Consider the following 7,741-nt stretch of genomic DNA (forward strand, 5'->3'; position numbering starts at 1 on the left):
TATTTTCTCCCCTACCTCTTTCTTTGTGCACACTGTCTGCTCTGTGTCTGTTGTGTGTTCTCTCTGTCTGCTCATCTTCTTTTTATGAGGCACCAGAAACTGAATCTGGTACCTCCCATGTGGGAGGGAGGCACAAAATTTCTTAAGCCACATCAGCTCCCTGCTTGTTGTGTCTCTCATTTTGCTTCCTCATTCTGTCTCCTCGCTTGCATCATCTTATTGTGTCAGCTCTCTGTGCCAGCCCATCATGTCAGCTCACTGTTTTGCTTGTCTTCATTAGGAGGTACCAGGAATTGAACCCACGACCTCGCATGTGGTAGGTGGGTGCCCAACTGCTTGAGCCCATATCTGTTTCCCAACTTTGTCCATTTTATTCTTTGACTTTCCACTGTCATATCTTAGTATAGTATGTCTTTTTGTCCTTTAATTTACCCTTCCTAATAATCTTCATTTCTTCCCTCTCCTCCCAGTCTCTTGGCCTTGTTTTTCCTTTCATGCTGCAGCACTCTAGTTTCTCTTGTATCTGGTCTTTTGGTAACAAAAGTTTTGTCCAATTTTAAAAATCAGCTTTTGTTTGTCTGAGAAAACTTCAAACTCAAGCTTAGTTTTGAAGGACAGTTTTGCCAGATGCAGAATTCTTGTTTGGTGGTTTTTCCTTTTTCAGTACCCCAAAGACATCATATCATTTTATTCTCACATCCATGGTTTTTGATAAAAGGTTAGCACTTAATCTTATTGAGATTCTCTTCTGTGTGATGCTTTGCTTTTCTCTTGCTGCTTTCAGAATCTTCTTTTTATATTTGTCATTCTGAATAGTAGGTGTCTTGGAGTAAGTCTCTTCAGATTTATTCTGTTTGGGATGCATGTCCTTCTTGGATATTGATATTTATGTTTTTCATAAGGGTTGGGAAGTTTTCAGTCATTATTTCCTCCAATATTCTTTCTCTCCCTTTTCTGTTCTCTTCCCCTTCTGGGACACTGATAACATGTATGTTTGTGGGTTGCACATTGTCATTCAATTCCCTGAGATCCTGTTTCATTTTTTACATTCTTTTCTCCTGTTTTTTTCAGGTATAGATGTTCTCTCTTCAATATCACTAATTCTGTCTTTGGTCAATTCAATTCTCCTGTTATGTACCTCTAATTTTTTTTTTAAGGAGATACCAAGGATTGAACCCAGGCCCTTGTATATGTGATGCGCATGCTCAACAACTGATCTACACATGCTCCACTCTATTGTATTTTTAATCTCATCCATTGTGTCTTTCATTCCCATAAGCTCTGTTAGTTTTCTTTGCAGGCTTCCAGTTTTTCCTTTATGCTCACCTACTGTCTTCTTACTATCCTTCATCTCTTTAGTCATATTTTCCTTCCATTCTTTGAATTGATTTAGGAGATTTGTGTGGTTATCATTGATTAGTTGTCTGAAATCCTGGTTTGTTCCTTTGGCTCACCCATATCTTCCTGTTTCCTCGTATGGTTTGTAATCTTTTGCTGGTGTCTAGGCATCTGAATATGTTGGCGGCTTTACTCTCACAATCAATTTCTCTCTCTTGTCTAGTTTTCCCTCCCCTCTCCCCCATGGCTCTTCTTTGATTTTTTCATTCAACTTATTCTGAGTCTTTTAAATTGCCACACTTAAGTTAACAAAATCAGGTCAGGGACTCACTAATGGGGTGCAGATTTTCTCTCAGAAGTTCAGGTTGAGAGAGACTTATAACTAGTTTTTCTCTTGCAATTTCCAAGCCAGCCAGAAGATGGTGCTTGTCAGTGAAACTTTCCACAGAGGTCCTTTTTTCAACCTATACTTGCCTGTGTTTCTGGTCTGTGAAGCCAAGATTCAAAGAGGGCTCTGTTGGCCAAATTCACTGAAGAGAAACCACTCTTCTCCCTTGACTACACCCTCCCTTTTCCCAGTTAGGAAGACATCTCTGTTCCTCTCTCAGTCATATGCTGTAGGCTTTATCCAGGCTGCTTGCCATGATGATGGGGGATGGGTGCCCTTCCCAGCAGCCTGGAGGCTTCAGTAATTCACAGTTCTTATTTTGGGTTCTTCATCTCTTTGTTACTCACTTTCCTGGCAGTTGTGCTGCATTGTTTTCTTCTGCTGACCCTTAAAGCTGGTCCCTTGAACAGCTTTGACCCTTTCTCCATTGTTTTTGTGAGAGAGCTGAGCCCTGCCTGCCTATTCTGACACCATCTTCCCAGAAATCTCCGCCCAGTGTCCTTTTTTTTTTTTTTTTTGTATTTTGTGCAGTGCCTTCTTAATGTCTTTTATTTCTTTAGCCATGTTGCCCTTCAACTCTATGATTTAGGAAATTTCTATGAACCTTATTGATCAGTTGTTTCAAGTCCTGTGTCTTGTTTCAAGTTTTGATTTGTTCCTTTACCTTTTTCTTAATATGGCTTATAGTTTTTTGCTGATGTCTAGGCATTATGTCTGATTATGATGCTGAATTTACTCAGTTTCTGCCTCTTGCCTAGGAATTTACTGTTACGTAGCTGTGTGCTACTACTGTTCTTTGACTCTTGGTTCAACTTGTTTTAGATATTTAGGATTTCCCCCTTTTAACTGCTCAAACCAGGGCTATGGACACAGTAATGGGATACAGGTCAGTTTCCAAGGGCCTTGGAGAAGGGGGCAATAAAGGCACCTGACTGCTTATTTATTTATTTTTCCTTTCTTTCTGTGCACTTTTCTGGTATGCTAGCAGATGGTGCTCTTTGGCAGACCTCTCAGCTCAGCCCCAGATGCTAAGGTAGAATGCATTCACTATAACCCTGCCAGGGCTGTCAGTGCAGAAGCAGTGTCCTCAGGGCATGCCAAGTCTTGCAAACAAACTTTCTTGGAAGCTGTTTTCCTCTTTGGCCAGCCTCACCCTCCCTCTCTCTCTGTCCTCTGCAACTAGCCAGGGCAGTAGGGAGGGTATTTGAGAAGGCAAATTATCATTAGCTTCTTGTGGGCTCTCAGGGCAAACAATACTGCAGCCCCACCAGGTCTGGAGGTGTGTGACCCCACCAAGCAGACCAAGTTTCATGGTCAAAATCTGAGCTTACTGTAGACTGCGTTCCCTCCCCTTCCCCTTTTTTTGGGAAAGAGGGCCCCTGGAGCCCCCTCAGTCTGCCAGGGGCTGGTGGACCCCTGCTATTTCCTCTGCCAGCAGCTGCAGCTTTACTCATGGGATTTTTCCAGCCAGCTGAGGCTCCTTTCCTTCACCCCTCTCTCTTCTGGGTAGTATCTATGGCCTATTCCCTAGTACGGCCCTCCAGACTGTCTCCGGCTGTCTTCTAGTTATTTTTCTGGGAGTACAGTGATCCCTCTGCTTCTCTAATGACCTGGAAAATTAATTGTCACATTGGCTCTTCATATCTCTATGGGAGGGAGAAATTTCTGCAGCACACTTCTGTTTGGAACCCAGGGAGAGCAGAAGATGCAGCAAATGTAGGAAGGCACCGAGAGTCAGACTTCTCTTCACTGAGAGCCAGACAGCTCTTCAGAAGGAGCTGTGAAACGTTATTCTTCTGCTACTCTATTCCCTGACAATTAGGGCTTGGGGACACAGAAACATTGGAATATTCACATTCTTGAGCCTGTGCCATTGGAGAGCCTGCTGCTCCAGGCAGGCCAGCCCCTCTTCTTCTCAGTTATACTCATGTTTCTTAAACTATATTTCAAATTTAAAAAATCCTATCATGAAAAAACCAATCAACTAAATATGTGTAGGTCTATTTCTGGATTCTGTATCCATTCCATCAATCAAATTATCTATCTATGATAATATCACATTGTCTTGATTATAGTAACTTTATAATAAGTCTTAAAATCACGTATTTTTTTAAAAGATTTATTTATTTATTTCTCTTCCCTTCCCCCTCGCCCCAGTTGTCTGTTCTCTGTGTCTCTTTGCTGTGTGTTCTTCTTTGTCTGCTTCTGTTGTTCTCAGAGGCATGGGAATCTGTGTCTCTTTTTGTTACATCATCTTGCTGTGTCAGCTCTCCATGTGTGCGGTGCCATTCCTGGGCAGGCTGGACTTTCTTTCATGCTGGGCGGCTCTCCTTACAGGGCGCACTCCTTGCGCATGGGGCTCCCCTACGCGGGGGACACCTCTTCGTGGCAGGGCACTCCTTGCGCGCATCAGCACTGCACGTGGGCCAGCTCCACACGGGTCAAGGAGGCCCAGGGTTTGAACCGCGGACCTCCCATGTGGTAGACGGACGCCCTAACCACTGGGCCAAGTCTGCTTCCCATTGAAATCACGTATTATACTTCATTTTCTTTTTTGTCATGGAAGTGATCATTCAATTTTTGGAGATGACTGTACAATATGAATTTTCTGTCAATATCTTAAAGTTATTTACTATAAATTTAGTTTGGCAGGAAAAAAAATTAAACATGTCATCTAAAAAAAATGAACATCAATTATAATTTCACTTGCTTTTCAGTGGGCCAAAGACCTTTTTTTTTTGTATTTTTATTTATTTATTTATTTTTTAAAAAGATTTATTTATTTATTTAATTTCCCCCCCTCCCCTGGTTGTCTGTTCTTGGTGTCTATTTGCTGCATCTTGTTTCTTTGTCTGCTTTTGTTTCTTTGTCCGCTTCTGTTGTCGTCAGCAGCACAGGAAGTGTGGGCGGCGCCATTCCTGGGCAGGCTGCACTTTCTTTTCACGCTGGGCAGCTTTCCTCACGGGCGCACTCCTTGCGCGTGGGGCTCCCCCACGCGGGGGACACCCTTGTGTGGCACGGCACTCCTTGCACGCATCAGCGCTGCACATGGCCAGCTCCACACGGGTCAAGGAGGCCCGGGGTTTGAACCGCGGACCTCCCATATGGTAGACGGATGCCCTAACCACTGGGCCAAAGTCCGTTTCCCTTTTTGTATTTTTAAAATAAAATTTTGTTGCAGTATATCATTCATACAAGAATATACACAAACAATAAGAGTATAGTAAAAGTTGTGAACTTCCAAAACAAACATGCATATCATCATACAGGGCTTCCATACAACTGCCCACCAAAATCTTGCACTGTTGTGAAACATTTGCTGCAAACTATGAAAGACCATGAGACAAAGACTTAAGTTCTGAATATGACTTTGGGGGTTTGCTTCTTGCAGTATATCGAAAGTATGACTTCACTGTAATCCTAACAATTGGTCTTAGATAATTGTTTTGGTATATTTCCTTATGTTTTATTATTTCTCAAGCTTGGTTTTGGAAAAGCAAAACAAAAACAACAACAAACAAACAAACGATAAAACTTTGTATGTTAAGTCCAGAAGTCACCTTTGGTCAATTTCCTGAAAATTAAATACTACTCACTCAAATTTCTGGGCAAATAAATCTATGAATATATACCCTAAAATATATAATAAAATATGATTTTTGCGATGCACATTAAGAAAAATTAGCCAAAACTTGAAGTCAAAAAGAGGTAGCCACAGGCCTCTCACTGTGATCCTGATGTACATCCAGGTTCATTTAATCTTTCAAAAGGGGGGTCACATTGCTTTGAAATGTATGATTAGAGTCCAGACACTGAGGAGTTTCCTGGAAAATTGTAGAGAAGAGGACTCCAGAGGATATAGTTGTATTGCTTTGCTCACAGGCCCTTTTTGTCGGCCTGGGACCCAGATTCAAGACACTGAGAAAGGACTGTGTGCCATTTGTGGAGGGTCATGGTGGCTCTGTCCCTGGGGGACCCCGAACCTCTCCTGGCAGCAGAATAGTAGCCAGGAGGGTAAGCAGGATGGTCTCAGATGATTTTCCCCCACATCAGGAACCACAGACTGGGAAAGGGAGGAGGGAAAATGAGTACTGGTACTCAGAACAGGAGCTGGTGGGGAAGGGGCCAAGGGAGTTTGGAGACAGGTCTCAGTATCGAAGTAATTACTCTGGGTAAAGAGGTCATAAAACTTTCAGACCTCACTCACCCATTTGAAGGCTCTTTGGACCCAAACTGCAGGATTTTTCAGCCAAAATCAAGTTCATTCCCTTAGTAACTTCTAATTGGAGTAAGAACTGTGAAAGGCATCTCAACACACCTTCCCCCATTCACAGGAAGATTATGTCTTTCCCTCTTTCCAAGGAGCTGAGACAGAAATATGATGTTCAACCCATGCTTATCCAAAAAAATGATGGAGTTCAGGTTGTGCCAGGGCACTATAAAGTTCAGCAAACTGGCAAAATAGTCCAAGTTTACAAGAAGAAATACATCATCTACACTGACTCAGTACAGCAGGGGAAGGCTAATACCACCACTGTTCATTTGGGTTTTCACCTCTGCAAGGTAACCACTTGCAAGGTGATTATTACTAGGCTAAAACTGGATAAAGACCACAAAAAGATCCTCAAACATAAAGCCAAATCTCACTAAATAGGGAAGGAAAAGGGCAAATATAAGAAAGAAACTATTTTCTTAAAAAGATTTATTATTTATTTATTTCTCTCCCCTTCCCCCTGTCCCTGTCGTCTGCTCTCTGTGTCCATTCGCTGTGTGTTCTTCTGTGTCAGCTTGTGTTCTTGTCAGTGGCACCAGGAATCTGTGTCTCTTTTTGTTGTGTCGTCTTGCTGCATCAGCTCTCCATGTATGTGGCACCACTCCTGGGCAGGCTGCACTTTTTTTGCATGGGGTGGCTCTCCTTGCGGGGCACACTCCTTGTGCGTGGGGTTCCCCTATGCAGGGGACACCCCTGCGTGGCACAGCACTCCTTGTGCTCATCAGCACTGCATGTGGGCCAACTCAACTCCTTGGATCAGGAGGCCCTGGGTTTTAATCCTGAACCTCCTATATGGTAGGTGGATGCTCTATCAGTTGAGCCAAATCTGCTTCCTGAGAAAGAAACTATTGAAAAGAGTCAAGAGTAAAAGAATTTATGTACAACTTCCATTAAAAACTGCTAAAATGAAGGGGGGAAAAAAGACACTGAGAAGGGAAGCCCCTCTTCTTTCAGGTCCCCTCCCAACTGCACCCAGGTTCTGGAAGGGCATGGCCTTGGCACCAGCTTCTGTGCTCAGAAAAAGAGGAGCATCACTGAGTTATGGAAAGCTCCTCCCTCACTCTCTAGAGGCAGTCCTTAGGGGATTCAGGACATTTACATTCTCTGTTCCCCTTCATATCTGCACCCTGAGAAATCTACTTGTTGCAAGCATCTGGGTCAATTCTGTGCTCAATGACCACAAGCTTCCCCAAAACCCTAAGTGTTCAGATTACAAGGGTCAATTCTTTTGGGAGACCTAACAAATACTGTTGTTATTTTTACTGATTGTTTTGAGTTCTTATCTTTCACCAGTGAAGCAGGCTAGTAAGACAGGGACTCAAGAGACAGATCTGGAACCTGGCAAGAAGTCTACATGGACATCAATAACCTGCAAGATAGCGCTGGAAGACCCTCCTCAAGATTCTGCCATTCAAAACAAAGACTTCTTCTAGAAGCCAGGAGAAGCCCTGGATATTCCCCAAGGATTTTATCATTGGGCCCTCATGGGAGATTGATGGAGGAGGTAATCAATCAAAACAGTAAACAATTGGAACTCCTCTCCTGCCATTAGCAAAGGGGTGGGATAATTAATGGTTCAAAAACCAAGCACTAGGCCTGAGCTCTCTCTCATGCACACTCTTGCCTCTGGACCCCTACTCTGGCTGCCTTCTCCTCCACTTGGATTACTACGCAAGTAAACCTGGGGATTTATAACCTAGTAATGGGGAATTGTAGCCTGTGAATCAGCCCGCTTGATTACA

Source organism: Dasypus novemcinctus, chromosome 10 (genome assembly GCF_030445035.2).
Source record: "Dasypus novemcinctus isolate mDasNov1 chromosome 10, mDasNov1.1.hap2, whole genome shotgun sequence".
Taxonomy (NCBI): domain Eukaryota; kingdom Metazoa; phylum Chordata; class Mammalia; order Cingulata; family Dasypodidae; genus Dasypus; species Dasypus novemcinctus.